At 39.3% G+C, this 17,910-nt stretch overlaps 1 protein-coding gene and 1 long non-coding RNA gene across 6 annotated transcripts in view; one reads left to right on the top strand and one right to left on the bottom strand.

Moving 5' to 3' along the window:
- The window catches only part of RhoGEF3 (Rho guanine nucleotide exchange factor 3), a 132,942-nt gene that overhangs the window by 62,481 nt on the left and 52,551 nt on the right, over positions 1 to 17,910 (top strand). The window lies entirely within an intron of this gene.
- On the bottom strand, positions 10,069 to 11,161 carry LOC138184683 (uncharacterized). Of its 2 annotated transcripts, none has more exons than XR_011174377.1 (2): positions 11,105 to 11,161; positions 10,069 to 10,759 (listed from the first exon to the last, which is right to left on the bottom strand). It is a non-coding gene; the product is annotated as an uncharacterized LOC138184683 (long non-coding RNA). The 2 variants fall into 2 exon arrangements; XR_011174376.1 differs by having other exon boundaries at positions 10,956 to 11,154.

Genomic DNA, 17,910 nt, shown 5'->3' on the forward strand with positions numbered 1-17,910 from the left:
ACTGGGAGGATAAAATGAAGTCGCCAGGAAGGCAGATAAAAATGGCATTGTGTGCTTCTAGACTCCTTTTTTTTTACCGGTGGGAAATGATGGAAAAAAAGTCAGGCTAAAACAACAGGATATCTCTTTGGGTTTTCGAGATTCTGACTCCATTATTCACATATCTCGTGCGTCTTCGTGAATGACTATGATTAAAGTGATAGTAGAAAGTACGAGGACACGAATGTACTACAGCAGCGAATTTCGAATATAGGAATTGTTATTTGTCAAAATATCGGATTTATAAGCTTGCGAATACGACACTAACAATGGCTGTTCCGAGCTCTGTATCATGCGGGAACACGTGAGACTTGATACAGAGGTTTTCGGGCACGTAAAATGCAAAGGATTCGACCCCAAACGCGCAAAAGTCGATATCGAGAACAGTGGATGTGGAAAAAAAAAGAACGCAACCGACCCGGAACTTGTGAGATTTAATACGCTTCTCTTTCAAACGAGCGAGGTTATATCCATATAACTCTGAACACGTTTGAGTTGACAGTATATTCCAAAAGCGAGGAATAGTTTGAAAAATCTAAAAATTTAGAATTTCGGTGTATAAAAAAAATATCGTGATACCACGAGTTTCAGAGAATTTAGTTGTGAACTTTTTTTCAAGATTCGATCTTCTCAAGAATGCCAGAATCGCCAACATTCGAAGATTCCTGAAATTTTTACATCTCTGTGACTCTCCACAGTTACCGAGATTTCGAGATCCTTCCAGGTGTCAGGGTTGTGAAGATACCAGGATCTCCGTGACGTCCAGGGAATTAACATATAGCTGAAGTTTCCATAACACCAAGATCGATACAAGCGTCACGTTCCTCTGACGCCAGAACTGCCATAGCCCTAGAATTCCCATAACGTCAGGATCGTCCATGTTTCAGAATCTCCATGACACCAAGGTTACCAAGACCTCAAAGTCGACGCTTGGGTTCAAAGTCAAGGTTCCTGAATCTCGACGATCGCTGAATTCTTAAAGATTTTGAGGTTGTAAAAGTAATCAAGAACCTAACCCAAGCCTCAAGGCCCTATGATCCTTTAAGCTTTTACGAATCTCTATGTTCTCGAGGATCTCAGAAACCCGTGGGTGCCGAATGTTCCAGTAATTTCAAAACTCCTAAATTCCAGTAGATTTAATGATTCCACAACACCGTAGATTCGGCATTCTCCACACGTATGCATCAAAGTTTGTTTATAGGGATTATCCGTTGCTTAAACTACTCGAGAGCTTTTATTGTTTCAGAGTCTTAAACTCTCCAGGACTTTCTACAATCCCTGATTTCTCGAACCTATGAGTCGATTATATCGAATCCTACGAGCCCGAGGTTACTTTTGCCTGCATCCTACATATCCAGAGTTATTGGTATCGAACTTTTGTACGTAGGAGTCGTCGTGAATCGTCGTGTATGTCGACTCACGTGTCGGAGTTCCACGCCATCGAGTCTCGTGACTCAAATATCGTAGATATTTAATTCCAGCGTGTCGGGAAAACATCTGACTTATATTTTATAAATCCGTACTCTCGCGAATCAACTGGTCTTATCAACTTTTAACTCTGTTGCGACTCGCGAATTTTTACGTTCTATTCTCGTTTCACTCTTCTTTCAGAGCAAAGACGTTTGTTTCAAACAAATATTTCACGCATGTAACGTTTTAACACAAACTTTAACATGCAATTAATTCACTCATAACGACGCAACAATGTGATATAAAAACAATTCTTTTATATTTTCGACAAACTTTAGAAATTTTGTGTTTTGACAGAAGATCCAATATGGTTGGAAATGATCAGGAAATATACATTATCACGTTGAGTTTAGGTAATTTCACGACGGTGTCGGTAGTCTGGTACCGATCTTACTCGGAAGGAGGTGACGCTACGTTGGCGTCATCGACATTCAACGTGTGAAGAAAAAAGAAATTTCAGTCACACTGAACGAAAACGCGACTTACGTTCTACAGTTAACGTGTTAATAGAATTCATTTTCACGACTGTTTTCGCTTTCACGTTTCAAAAGCGTAAAATCGTTTAATCAACGAAAAATATAACAATTAATATTTTTACGCTATAAAAAGTTTAAGGAAGTATTTACGTATTTGTAAGGAATTTTATTTTCGCCGAGGGATCGAATATAAAGTCGTACCTACAAAACACATATATTGTATTTTATCGAGATGGTCACGCGCAGCAGTTCGAATATGCATGGTGTTTCTATGCAGGGAACAAGTGGCCGCCGGTACATTGGGTTAGAGAACCGGCTCGAACCAAGTGGTTGCCACGGCGCATCACAACGCGCCGGTGTATTGGCGCGGCGCTGCGATCGAGATGCCAGTACACCGCGCGCTGTCGTCTCGTCTACATGTTGTGTTCTGTTACGTTCGCTTATCGCTCATATCAACGTGTTCCTCTTCGCCTCTCTGCGCATCCCTTCGCGCGCATTTTGTTTACCAGCCACCCTAGAAATCAGAAATTCTTGATGCGGTATGTTACGGTTTCTATTTAATCTTTTTTCTTTTTCTTCTTCCGTAAACGTCCACCGGCGCACGAATCGAGTCGTACCGGTTCACGATGGACGCGATAAAAGCTCTTTTTAAACATGAATCAACAACGGTGATCGAATCTTGGCGACGCAATGTTGCGTTCTTACCGGTGAGTAACATGAATTTATTTTTTCGTCTCGTTTGATCAGAACGTTATTGAAGTATTGTTTGGCCAGGAAGTTTCCATGATTGTAAATGTACATAGTACATAGTTACCGGTACGTGTGGCGTATTGATTTATCACCTCACCAGGTCGCGTGTGTTTTGGAGCAGCTTTTTATTATTTTATCGCATTGCTTTTTTGGTCGTAAGAGTGCATCATCTGATGCCCCGTTTCGTAGCGCGTTATTACATAATTAATGAACCAATCGATATCTACTAGGTCGTTTGTATAAACGTGCCAGAATATCATATCAAATTTATACTTTTGGATCTTTAACAACCGTATATCATTCGTTGAATTTTATCATCCTTAATTTCATTCCGATTGTACAATGCGAAATTTTGCTTTTCGTTTGATTGTTTGCTTTGCCAATTTGACGAATTCGCTAACGAAGGAAATTCAAGGAAACAAACACGAACGCGACTGATTTTCGCGAAAAAGGAGGATTGGTTTCGCGCACACATAGGATGATACTCTCAGGAACGACCGTCCTTGAACGGTCAAAAATATGTTTGCAGGTCCATCGGTAGCGGAGTAGGTCGTTTCGCGTGGACCTGCACTCGTGAGATTCTCGCTGCAAACCTGTTCACCTTCGTCCTCGCCCTCGGATCGAACACATCCGTGGCTCGTCTTTCGCATCTTCCGCTTAGCTGAATCCTGAGAATTCGTCGAACGTTAGTCAGATCATAAAGAAAGACAGAAAGAATCGACGAAAGAACACTACTTACATACTCTTCGTGTCTGATTCTTCATCTGCAATTCTTTCACGTGAGCAGAATCAATTTTTCTCTAATTGTTGTAACTTTCAAGAAATTCCTGAAAATTCATCGTGTCTGTTGATATGAATCATTCTGCGATCAAGTTGCCACGTCATCATTTGATAACTAAAACACTTAATTATCGGGAAAATGTCAAGTTGGAGTTTCTAGTCAGCGATTTCGTATTAGTGTTCTGTTAATTAAGAGTGAAACTCGTTTCGCACGGAATTCCAAGATTCGAGAATATCGACCAGAGATGTACCGTGGTCTGTCGATCGTCCTGAGAATCATTTGAAATTCCGTTGAATTAACCGGAAGCTTAACAATTTTCGATCGGAAGCAGACGTTGTCTGTCTACGATCGATCTGCGGTTCGGTCGCTCTTCTTTGGTTTAACGTCGACTTCGATTTTCCACGCTGACTGTTCCATCATATCGCGAATATCAGAAATCTGGTTCGAGAAATCCCATTAACTTTGTAGAAAATAGTCGAGAACCGTTGAAAACAATCGGGAAACACTGGACGCTTTCCCGTGTATCAAAACGGTCACAAGAGCGTGAGCCTTGAACCTCGAAGAAGCGTTAAAAATGTAAAATCTGTCGCGACGTAGAAGCCTAGGTATCCTCGATAAAATCGCTAAGAATTTCTGCGAAATCTATAGGATAGAATGATCGAATATCTTTTCTTTTTAGTTGCAAAACATACAAGGATCTTGGTGGAAAAGTGATACGAGTTCATTCTTTTCTAAAAATATTAAAAGAATAAGTACAATGAATGATTTGTCTAGAGGATTTTAGAATATGTATATCAACATGTTTTAGTGTGAGAGAACATATAGATTTCTCTCTTAAAGTTTAACTTAATCTGTTGCATTTGCATTTAAAGTTAAAAGTATTATATCGCTTGTACTATTTTTCCACTAAACCTCTAATTTGTAAATGTTTCTAATTAATATTTCATTTATTTACAAATTAACGCGTAAGTAAATAATAACGCAAAATTCTGAAGTTCGAACTCATATCTTACGATTAGTGAAATGTTAAGAATTCACCTGACATGTTTTATTGAACGAAGACGTACAGCTTGCGATAGACGTTCAGTTGAACCACGCAGGTTGTACCTTGAATGTCGACTGTACGTGAAACCGGTCACGTAGAGAAATTCCAGAAACTTGGTAAAACTTTTGGTACGTAGATGGTACGTTGTACTCCGGATTCGATCACCGAACTTTGTCGTAATCATTTCCTTTTCGGATACGTTCACCAATTTTGTTTCTTTTCTTCTCTCTGTTTCCTATACAGATGCGAAGCGAATGTGAAAACATCTCGACGCTGGTTGAAATTCGCGATAACAACGAATAGCTGTGATTCCGTGAAGCGTGATAAAAATGTAGAGTTTGTAACACGAGTTTCCCGTGATTGATAACGGCCCCGATCAATAATACGCCGAGCCAGATAAAAAAGAAAAAAAACAAACCCAGTTCCATGAACGTGTCTGAGTATGTAGTTTCGCGAATATGTGTAACGACTTCGATAGATCGATGAACGTCAAAATGTGAGCACGAGGTTATTGTCAAACTCGGACGCAGCAGGAAACGATATTTTTTCCGGAAACGTATGTTGCTCGTTAACTATCGAAATAATGCGATGCGGCCAAAGTGTGCACGTGTGAATCATATTTGACGAGGTAAATTATCGTCAACGCCGAGTGAAATGAGTGAAAAAGGTGTGGTGTCGTCGCTGAAGAATCGTGAAAGGGTGAGCGGAAGTATCTTCTGGAGGCACAGCTGGCACTGTTCTGCTTATTTATCGAGGGAATTGTCCTTTAGCAAGCTGAACAGCCCTGTTCGTAGCTGGGACAACATGGCTCGGGCCAAGACCAACAAGTAAGAGCTTAAGAACCTTTTGTACATACTTTTTTTCCTTATCGAGTGAGGAATGCATATTTCAATGGTTGACATGACTAAGAAATATACAGGTTATCTATAAAATAAAACGTGTAGGTTCACTAGCATGTTCTACCGCATTCTTTTTTGAGTCATCAAACTTCGTAAAGTCGTAGGTATGTAATATGTACCGAAAGAGATATTTCTTGTTTGAGAATGGTTCGAGTAGATAAATCATAGTATATCGTACGTCTATTTACAGAAATCAAAGATGATTGTATGAATTTCTGAATATAAAGTCATTCGTTCGTTAGTGATGTCAAACATATTCGGCATTCCAGTAACAGTACTCGAATTTATGTACACATTTTTCTGTAATGCGTGTTTTATTTGCATTTTTTTAATTACACGCTTGTAATGTTAAGTGTTTCGAAAATACGCATATCGCGCTTTGTATCGCAGTGAATGTTTCTTTTTTTTTACCAACATCATTATTTCATACGTACGTATGAATTAACGAGCGAAACCTTTAAAGAAAAGCATTAACTTTTTATACGTTCGTCCATAAAGTTTTATTTCGATTATAACATACCTGCACACATTGCGCACGTGAAACGTGCAAACAAAAAGTTAAATACATATCGGATGTCCGAGTCGTGAGGCTATTGCGCTATCGAAAAAGGGTGCATACAAAGTTAGTACTTACCTTGCGTGTACATTATTAAATTTCTGCATTCGTCCTCCTATCGTAACGCGATATTTTACGTTTCACAAAGATCGCGAGCAGAGCTCGCGCCTTGTGTTATAAATTTCGCGAAACCTCGCCGCGTTTTCGTTGCTGTTCGTCACGCAAGGTAATTATACCCGGCGCGCGTTACATTTTTGCCAAGGGAAAAGAACAGGACCGAGAACCGTTCGGTGCTCGTGATTCCTGGCTAGTATTTCCGTCACGATCGATAAACGTTTGCTACCGTGGCGAAATACGAAATTCTTTCCAGTTCAAACCTTGGAAACTTACAGTCGGACACGTTGGCTAAATTAATCGAGTTGTTTCACGATTTGAAGCAGCAAAGAAGTTATGCTAACGAGCAAGAATACGAACTCTAAGTTATCAGGTTAATGCGCAATTAAATGTCTCTTCGAATTAAATTTTAATCGCGCTTAGTTTCTTTAAGACATCGTGTATTTAACAAAGATCGTTTCTGTACCATTTAATGCGCTTTCTCAATGCATACATAACTTCATTATCCTGGATTTGTAACTATTATCTTCCTTGAATAAAAGAATCCCGCGGACGATGCTGTTGCAGCTTCTACATTTAATAAATTTATGTCTCCAGCAGCCTCAATGACACTTGTTCCAAATTTAATTTCACACAGGAGAGTCAGGCGAACATTTCGATTATTCACGGTGGACAATAACGGAGTTAATAAATCTCCTTAACGTTCAATATATGTTATTTATAGGAAATTTCTTCTTCTGTAATGTGCTTGATAATTGACGATAGAACAAAATCTAATTAATGGTTCGTGGAAGTTTACACTCTGGAGGAACAATATTTCATTTGCACGAATCTAATACGAGGCTATTTATTTAATGGTAACTCTATTAGTTAGCTTTCACGTAAATTTCGTTTGATTAATTGCCAATGGAAACTTCGTGATGAATTTTCCTTGCATGTAGAATGCAAATGTTGCGATGGCGAGCGTGTACACGCTACAGGAGCCGCTTATAAAATTTCATTCGAGTCATTTCCTTATTTTGTATACGATTAACCGAACACAGACACTCTGCCACCGCTAAGCTGTTTATTCCAACAATTTACGTTGTGCCATGAATTTTATTAGTGAACTGGAAAGCCCGGGATTTTGAATCTCGCCATCGTAAACTGCGATGAAAACGGTTTAGGATGTGATGGCTAATCTAAATAGAATTTCACAACGTTTGCGTTTATCGGTGAAAAAGTGGGGAAAAATCTTACTTGGACGACGGTGAAACTTCACGATCGGTGAAATCCTGCCGATGAATGCTGAACGAAAGTGTTCGTTTTCCTTTTTAACGGCGTCAACGAAGTTATATACGCATGATAGTCTGGCGTAAAAACACGAGGTCATCGATCTTTCATATTGGAAAACAATTTTCGCCGTAGAACGGCTACAAGAGAGAGGGTGACTCGACACTAATTAACTTCCTGCGCGTCAGCACGACGGATCAAAAATGTCTACAAACTGACGGCATCGTCGTCGTCGCTCAGACGATTCTCCACTTTCCCTTTGCAGTCACCTACCTCGTAATAAGGACAGAATATTACGGCTTTGATAAAAATTGAACGGAGCCGAGAATCTTTTCTTCCATCTTGCGCTTAATTAACTTGGGACGACGAGACGTAGAATGAAATTGAACATTATTCTGTTTATTAATGATTAAATTTAAGAACGGTGAAAATGAAATCAAACTATCAAATGCCTTTTTCATTCAAGACGACGAAATGGAAACGTAAGATGAATTTAAATATTATTCTGTTTATTAATCATTAAATTTAATAACGGCAATGATGACTTCAAATTATCATTGTCTTTTTAATTCCAAACTAATTGGTTAAGAAAATCAGAAAGAAGAAATATGTTCGATTTCCTTCCATTTTTATAGAATTAATACAGACTTGTACGAGTCTATCTTTATCGACGTCTTCTGATTTAAACGTATCGAGAAGAAACGATCGACATAGAACATACAAATTGAACAGTATCGCTGTATAAAATCATTGAATAATAGCTGAAAGGAAAAAGCAATTCGATTATTCATTGCCTTCCATGATCCAACGACTAAAGAGGCTTTGTGAGATGAATTATTTCGATCAATGAATTGTGCAGCCTATAACAGTTCTTCGCATAAAATAGGCTCGAAACAGATGCTGCGATAAAAGAATTCTCGCTCCACCTTTCCCTAAGTTCTTTGCTCGAATAATTCCTTGGCTCGACAGAGGACAGAGAAAAAAATGAAAGAAACCGGAGGTGAAATGAAAACAACTTAGCGCATAGATAATTCGTGGTTAAAAGATAGGCGAGATACTTTATCAAAGTATTCATTTAAACAGGGGACAGTCTGCTGGTTATTTCGTAACATTTGAATAATATTAAACGCGTAGTCTATCTGTTTCCCTCTCTCAAGTAGGATAGGTCGGAAACGGTTTCTTCTTATGTCTTAAATTTCCTCGAAGCCTCGTGCATAATTTCTCCGCGAGATAAAACGATGGCCAGGAAGAATACGGAAGAGAAGAGGAAGAGGAAGTCGAAACGGGAAGACGATTAATCGTCAAAGTCTAAGGGCGGTTCGGAATGAATTATTAATTCGACAGGGACGAAGATTAATCGCCTTCCGGTGCGGCGGAAACAAACTTTTCGTTTGCTTCGATCTGATTGGGTACTCGGTGAAAATCACGTGGGAGCAATTGAAGGAATGGGAATAAAATGGGATTCCTCTCTTTTCCTCCACTCTAAAGCAATCATCCAAGCAAAGTAACGAGTAAGTAAAAGTAATCCGGACCATTCAATGAAAATTCTTCACTCCTTATGTAATTTCGATATAATTTCTCGTAATCGTACATGTGAATTTTTTAAATAAACGTTCTAGGAACAACCAAATCAAAGATATATTTCCAGCTTTAATATTTAATTCCATTCCTGTTCTTGATATATTGTACGTATTCGCTTGATAATTTCGATAAGTATAAAACTAAGCCTAACCTGTCGTTATGTAATACGATGAAACGATATCGCGCTACGTACACGAAAGAAATGGTTTGTCATGCGAAACGAAGAAACATCGGTAATCGCACGTAGAATACATACTACGTAATTTATGCATAATGAGCCGGTAAAGAGGTCCAGATGGGATATTCAAGCACGCGATCACGAGAGATGGCTACAAACAGATGCAATAGGGACGAGGCCTACGGCAGAAGGCGGTTCGAGTTCTCCGAGTTTCCTCGAGGCTTCTCTTGTGAATAATTTCGCGATACGATACACAAAGCGAAAAGGGGTAAAAGAGAGAGAGAGAATGGTCATGCTATATAGAGGGAGAAGAGAAGTGAAAGGAGTAAGAGAAAGAGAGAGGATGACAAAAATAGGAGAGGAAGGAAGAAGGATGGAGCGCAAGGGGGTTGGTTGGCTATCAGAATGTGATTTAGGTCGGGAATTCACGATGCAATATCAATGAAATACGAGCCCCCTGAGGCTGCCTCGTCTGCATCGTCCATTGTCTGGTTCAGCAGAAACTACTTCATGAAGAGCCGACTGGCGTGCCGTATTAAAGAAAAACTGGTCTTGGAAGAACCTACCTTGTACCGAAGGAGGATCTCGCTGCCTATGTACGCGACGTTTCCCGCCGTGAGCAACGATATAAACATCCGTAAAGAGATGTTGTGCGGACGTTAAAATTTTCATCGTTAATTATTTGTGTGGAAGACTGGAAGATAATTTTATGGTTAACTTCCGTGGCTTCGTTTGAAAAACGCGCACACCTCATCATCCGTCAGTTGCAGAAGGAAAGATAGAAAAGGAATTTAGTCGAAGCTCGCTCGTACAAATCGCTTTTTTCTTCCTTGAGTGAGAAAAAAGTTTCAATCATTGACTCTGATGAAATATTTGCGGTGTCTCGCATATAAAAAAAGAACTAATCGTTCATCAAAGTAATGTATTTTCTATTGCGTAGCTCGTTACAAGGGAAGAAGAACTCGCTTCTATTAGCTTAAAACGAATGATCTTCGAGTAAAGTTGCTTTACGATCCAATTTATGTGAGTTTTCATGGAACGATATTAAGATCGTGAGTCATCTTCATGTTCGGAGGGCTATTTTCAATTTTAAATCTTCCATAGTATAAATGGTAATGATGTTTCACGAGCGGCTTTAATTCACCTCGCGTTACGATTTCTGGAAATTGCTTTGGTTATTAACATAAATCAAAGACGTATTAAAACGATTGAAAGATGGAACGATTCGGTATTAAATTTCCGAAAGTATTTCACGCGATGTTCCTTTAAACGTTGTAAAGAAATCGTCGTGTGGTCGATGAGCGAAAAGAAGCGGCATATTTCTACGAATCTGCGGCAAATATCACACGTGTGTGCATCAACGTTTCACCTTCGTAGGAAACACGAAACTAGCGAGGTTAACCGCATCCTTTCCGCCGCGGCTGTCCATTCAGTGCGATCCTACGTCACGCATAAAATACGCGTGCCGATGCGTTGCTAGAGTGCGTTGCATTCACCTTGGCTTTCGAACGTAGGATCGTTGTCATCGCTGCTCGAGCTGACTCGTAATTCTGGAAAATCCTTCGTAAATCCTTTCTAGGCAGCTGCTCCTGAAAAGACTGCTCAAATTAACAGATAAAACAGTTTATGTCAGGGGTGAAGCTTCGTTGCGAACACACTGAGAAGAAAGACTTAAACGAAAGAGGATTCGCCATGACTAAAGCTATCTTCCAAGACACAGAAACTACAAGTACGGCTATACGTAAACGTTTTCTGGAAGGAGGATTGCATTTTTTAATTGAAAATAAATTTTACCAAAAATGAAAAGAAGTAAAAGTACGAAAGCAGAAGTCCAAGGTCCAAATACAAAAAAGAACTGAATTTCTCTTCTCTCAATTAGCCTACTACTTTAATTGAAACGCCACGAAGTTTTCCTTCTTCCCGAATTAACCTTACTTAATTACCCTATAAAACAATGGTGTTTCCGATTAGATAAGGACTGACCGAACTTCAGTTCGAACAGAAACTACCAGAATGCAATTAATTCCGGCAACTTTTATGACGGATTTCCAAGGTGGTGGAAAACGATACCTCATCTCGGGATATAATTCCTTTCTGTGCTGACAATGCAACGGTCTTGAATTCACGCGCCCCGCAGCAACCGCGAGCTGCGAAACACACACATGCACACAAACACGTAACTGACCCAGTTCGCCTCGACCACGTCTCCAAATACGAAGGCCGAGGTGAGGATTCTTTGTTACCTAGGACACGGTAATAATTTCGTCTCGTCTTCACGCCACGGCTATTATGCACACTTTCCTCCGCTTACATTCGTCTCAAGAATATTTTCCCGTGCTCGTTCGCATGCGAGTGAAACAATGTCAAGCCTCTAGACGTTTGCGCAACTTTAAAATTACTCGCCGATGTATTTTTGTCCCCTTTTGGTTCGGCGACGAGCACGTCGCTCGAGCGTGGCGACCAACCTCGTCAAAAGACGTGTGTCTCTGTGTACACGACTCACTGATTTTTTTGCTTCTCGTCGCATTTAAGTAGTATGTAAGTCTGCGCTAAAGTTTCTTTCACGTACCAAATCCGTGGGGTCTTCGACGAAACTCGTTAAAAGTCTGACTATTAATTGAAACGGTAATTGTCCAGAAAAGGGGTCGCCGATTTCGATGGCCTTGAAATATGTTACCAAGAACTCTATTTTGAATAACTTTTTCCTATATATGTTTTTGCCGCTCGCCTTTACCTTGCAAGTTATGCACGAAAGTGTGCTAGTTAGAATATATCGTGTTTCTAATGTTTGGGATATATTTGACTTAGTTCGAATTAGATTTAGGTAAGGTTTAGATCAGCTTTAACTCATTTTAGGATACACTTTCAATCTGATTTTATCACGACCTTATCTTAATCTAGACTAAACCCGGTGCTCTAAACTTATAACTAGTTAATCAATTAATTTAATAAATAATTGATCAAGTAATCCATATGTTATGATGTAAGACCGCTGCATACGCCGAAATGTAGTGTAATCTCGATCTACAGTTAACTGAAATTTTTTGCCAACATCTCGCAAACTAAATTCGAGCGGCGGTAACGTGTATAGAAAAAGGTTACTCAAAATAGGTTATACAAAATTACCATTAAAAATACTTCTCCAACCGTGAAGAATACTCGGGATCTTTATGCTACTTCGTTATAAAATGGTCGATTAATCGTCTTTGCAATTACACAATTATGCATTATGCTTGACATATAGCGAAATGATTGCTATCGCGATCATGAAGCACACTTGGGAACAGAAATAAATGGACAGATAGTGGTAGTAGGCATCGATGATGTTTGGTCGAACTAGTATTAGTATGATACTTAAGCGTTATTTATTATATATCTTTATAGCACATACATCATTTAGTAAATAATTGAAATTGAGATTTACATTAATATTTATATTTTTCTCTAAACTAGCCGTGTGTATCATTTAATGAAAACTCTATTTATACTAATGTTTTCACCAAACGTCGTAATTTAAAATAAAATTATTTTTGTCTCCGATTGTATCTAATCCGGAGTGATGATCGAATGGAACGAATCGTAATTGCGTGACGAAGAAAAGAATGCTCGACCTTTAATTCCATGATCGATGTTGAATCCCGTAAGACGTTCCTCGAGGGACGGAACAATTAAGTTGCCAAAGATTTCCGGCTTAAGGAGCCGCAATGACACCGATGAGGGAATGATGTAATGGAGTATCTGTAAAGAGACGGCGACGTTCTTGAAAATTCCTCGAGAGCCCTCGAACGCGGGTGGTCTTCGCCGAGTTTTACAGATCAATATGTCGTCAGGGAACTTATTCACGCTTTCTGTACATAGGAAACTTTGTACGTATTGAGAGGAGAGTTTCGTTCGACGTGGCACATTGCGAAAAACTCAAGTCTAACGGGACATGAGAAACGGCATACGGAAAGAACATCAACTTTGTTTGACTTGTAGAGACGTTCTGCTACATCGAGCAATGCGATTGCAAGATAACATATTAACAAACACAGAGAGATAAACATAATCCGTACTAAAAAAAGAGGATAAACTTTGAAACTGTTTGACGGATATAAAAGTGCCTTTTTATACATTTTTATTTCAATATCGTGAGTAAATTTCGAAACTGTTTGACAAACATAAAAGAACTTTTTCATATATGTCTATTTTGATATCGTATTCGCTCGTGCAAACAAAATACACGTTCATTAACTGGTTCATTAAATTAAATAACACGGTAGAAACGAAAGCTCATTCGTAAGGTTAAATAGATAACGTCGAAAGCAACGTCGAATATTTCTTGGATGGAGGTCCCTTCGTAATTGTCGTATTTGGTTACAGCAGAGTTGGCCGGTTAAAAGGGTCTCCATTCCATCAGTTTTTTTTTCTCCTGACTTTGGAAGTAATCTGGCGTTCCGCCAATTTATTCACGAGAACGTTACCAACCGGTGGTCGTGGTACGTTCTCCAACACACGCTTTGCTGTAGCCACCATCATATAACTCGGGGTAATGAATTAACTCGATCAATTCTCCTATATCGTCATCGTACGACTTTGCTCATACGTTCGCTGTAACGGAAGATTTACAGCGGTGTTATTTCAAGGATCGCGATTCGTATACCGCGACCGCATTCGTACTGCGTTTCGAAACAGCTCGTAAAACGGAACCGCGAGCAGAATGATTTTACACTCTGTGAAACGGTAATGGTTTATTTCGTTGAAACGTTTCGCGATCGCAGACCATATTCGTCAAAGTCTCGCCGCGTCAAGATCTCGTTAAGCACGAGATACATTTAAGCTACGCGCGCGTCGTCTCCTATGACAGTCCGATCCCAGCTTTTTCTCCGATAATAAGAACAAAATCCGTCAGATAAGATTCCAGAGAGTTGTAATTGCGGAAAAGAAAAGGAATTCCTTCTTCCGTTCTTTGACACGGTTATCCAGCTGCGCCTCTCGTTCTTCCGACTTGACAGTATCTTTCGGGTCTTTTCGAATTTACCGTTACCAGTTGCAAAAAAGAAAAGAAACGTCAGCTCTTTAATCTTGCTTCTATCTTATAGAGCCTCTTCTAGGAATCAGGCTAAATAGAAAATATTTCGCGAACGAGAAGCTAACCTGTGATAATACATTTGATCAGGGTAGATGTACTATCGTAAGAAACGCGTTAAACCGCGAACCCGTTAAAAATCAATTATAAAAACTACATGTCTGAGATAGTAGTAACGTGCGCTGTTAATTTTGAAAGTTAACATCAGTTGCAGTCGGAGTAACGAAATTGCCAAGTTAATTAAATCTCGTCTTTACGACCGATAGTAATTTATCGACTGTTAAGAAACTATATCGCATAGGACGAAGCGTTACCCGGTTAAAATTGAATTCTGCATCCACTTTTGCAACGTGTTATCTTCGTGACGAAATGCAGGATACGTTCTGACGAAACGGATAATGGAAACAGGGAGTAATAGGGGGTTGGATAATTGAGAAAACATAAAGTAAAATCCTGATTGATTCAGGTGTCGCTGCGTGAGGAGGCAGCAGTTCAAACTTTACGATAATTGAAAATCCCACCCCTGCTTCGCTCTGGAATATAAAAACACGACCCAAGCACACTTCCGTGTTGTTGTCGTATCGTTTGAGCAGTGTAGAAACAGCCGAGGACAGTAAAACAACGGTAAAGTGTAACTTACAAATCGCGGCGCATGGGCGAAATAACGTTGAACAAATTATCATAGAACCTATGTAGAACGTTCGCGTGAACTCACAAAATCGCAGAAATATGTTATTGTTTTCGCAACAGAAAAATAACTACGCAGGTGGAATTCGCTACAGTTCTAGGTGTAGTGTTCGTGTGTAACGAAAACAGTTGCACTGACAGTTGAAAGAGAATGTGTCTACGGGAACAAACTTTTAACGCCGATTTTAATCTAATTTAGTCCAGAATACGCAACGAGCAAATAGCTTTCGTAACCAGAGAGGAAATCTCATTGTCTCCCACTGCAGAAGCGTATCCTGTTTTCTGACGAGGGTACCCACGCGTTCATTGTACGATCATTGCGTTATGCGAATACACGATAATATCATTTCCGGAAGCTTGAAGGAATCCCGTATTCGAACCTTTCTCGTGTACTTTATTCTTTTTTCTTTTTTCTCTTCCGGCACTCCTTTCCTAGTGTACTAGATCCTGTAAAAGAGATGACGCGGGAGATTTCCAATTTCCACAAGAGGAACTTTATATATATTAGTATTTTATTATTATATATATTTAGCCAGCATTTTATTTCCAAGTCCTCTTTCAGGACAACATAATACCGAGTTTTTTAGAAATTCGCACGCTATTGAATAATCGTTTCCTGTTATTTTTAGCTGCAAGTTTGTGGAATGTTTCTAAAACGTAAATCGATTATGTATTCTCCAATAGATCGGGAAAAATAGATAAAACAGTCTTTGAAGGAGTTTAATTGAACGAAACTAAAAGTCAAATCGGTCAAAGTTGTTTTAAGCTAATCAGGTTCCAATAAATTTCATCCTTTTTTTCTCTCACTAGTTAAAGATCCCGTGAAAAGATCCCACTTGCCAATAAGAGTAGCATCAATGGATAATCAGAGATATGTCGAAGGGAAAGTGGGAGAATTTTACCAGATGAAAATTTGTCTGTTTTCTTTTTCGGTTGCCAAACTATTTCTCCAGTCAAGAATGAAGTTCAACGCGGTATTAATCGTATTTTAACGGCAAGTGGAGTAATTGAGTAACTTCGGGAACCATTTAATTCCTTGCTTCTCTGGATTAAAATTTGTGAAAAGAAGACTGAACGAAAACGAGGCAAGAGGAGGGGAAAAGTAGGGCTGAAGTTCATGGCGTTTCAGGGTTTCTGGAAAATTGCGTTTCTCCTGTCGCAATTAGTCCTTTTACAGCAGAACTTGATTTTCGGTTGTCAACCTCGTTAGATGTCCCTCGAAATTTCTGCACAAAGGCAACCAATAAGTCTTTGGAATGTAATTGAATGCTGTCCGGTTGGAAAAAGTTGGAGTCCGTTTGTAATCAGAGGAAAAACCAATTGGCGCTTGATTACAAGGATCTGTGTAGAATAGAGTGACGATGAGTTCACTGCGAAATGATAATTTTTCGACGATCGTGTTGGCCAGCAGCTTTACGAATTCCAAACTTCATCGAAGGTTCTCCTTTTTCTAGAAAGCAGAGCGATCGTCAAATGGTGAAATATTCGACGACGGTATTAACGCGATAATCAAAATAGAAAGAAGCCAAAGGTCGAAATATACGCGTGAGAATTTCAAATCCAATCGGTGATATTCGAGGAAATATTAGCTTTTGCGATCGTGTTATTCGAATCGAAGTCGGAACTCTGCCAACCACCTGCTACCGTTCTGATTAAACAAGCCACAACAGATCGATCGTTTTGCTCCCGTGCAGAAGCGAACTATTCGTTCCCATAAATTTCTTGTTGGTCGACGAAGCTTCGACTGGCGTCCAACATGTTCAATCATGAAGTTCACCGCGAAGTTTATATTCCGAAAATTCTGTCGCTATAAGTCAAGAAGAATAACATTCATTTCTACAGTGTTCCTAAATTTTAAAACTTTATGGAGTGAAACTGATCCAAGTTTGATATTTTACGATAAATATAAATTCTATAAAAACAGAGAATTAATCGCCTGCTATACTATGTAAGCAATACTATGTAAATGCGCAATTATATTTCAATTGTCATTTATAGAAATCATTAGTTGCAGAATATAATCATATTTATAATTAATCGCTTCAGCTTTTAATTTTTAAATACTTTTACGGAATTTCATATCTTGTAACTAAATAAAATTGCAGTTACAAAGAGTCAGAAATATTTACCTACAAACATCGATTTTACGCTTGAAAGAAGACTTCCAATAATTTAGATCTTTTTTTTCGGAGCCTCTGCAACATTTCTCTTTTTACGAGCAGCATTGATCGCGGTGCTGATACGGTACAGTGCCGCTCAATAATAAACGCGTCCGCTGTAACTGCCTTTGAAGCGGTTTTACCACCGATCGACGAAAGAAACGGTCTGAATGTTCACCACGGTGAATGTAAAATCGGCTGACTAAGTTAGGATCATTTTGTTCGGAAGGGCAACGACGTTACTGTCTGCATTCCAGACGAGCGTAGATCGCAACTGTAATTCGTTCTTGCCAGTCATAATTCGACTCGCAGGTGGAAACGTGTTCACCGTATATTATGGAGGTGCAATTGTGTACGAAGTGCATATATGCCGCTAGACGCGCTATTCCGTAATTAGATCGCGTAATTACGCCGTTTTACGGTTGCGACTGGTTTCGTGGCTCGGGTTGCCACGGTCTCCAAGCAAGGGTGTGTCGCTAAGTGCACTACTCTCTTTTGTACATATCGACGAAAGGAAAAGTTTGAGGTGCGTCTGACGCGCCAAGTGTGCCTTGCAAATTATATTTGCAAACTCTTCAGTGGATTCTTTGTCTGGAAGGTGAAACGAGTCGATCGGTGTTTGATTTGTGAACGATGTTTGATTTGAAATTCGACTTGATATAAAACTTGATACGAGTGATGTGTCAAATAACATGAAGTATATAACTAGTGTAAATTGGAAAACCTAATATCTATCTCTCAATACGTCACATTACTTCTGTTAAAAATAAATTGTAACATATTCATATTTACAGAAGTTCAAATTAACTCAACCGAAATTAAACTAATTTCGCTA

Source organism: Bombus flavifrons, chromosome 11 (assembly GCF_040668555.2).
Source record: "Bombus flavifrons isolate JBK064 chromosome 11, iyBomFlav1_principal, whole genome shotgun sequence".
Lineage (NCBI taxonomy): Eukaryota > Metazoa > Arthropoda > Insecta > Hymenoptera > Apidae > Bombus > Bombus flavifrons.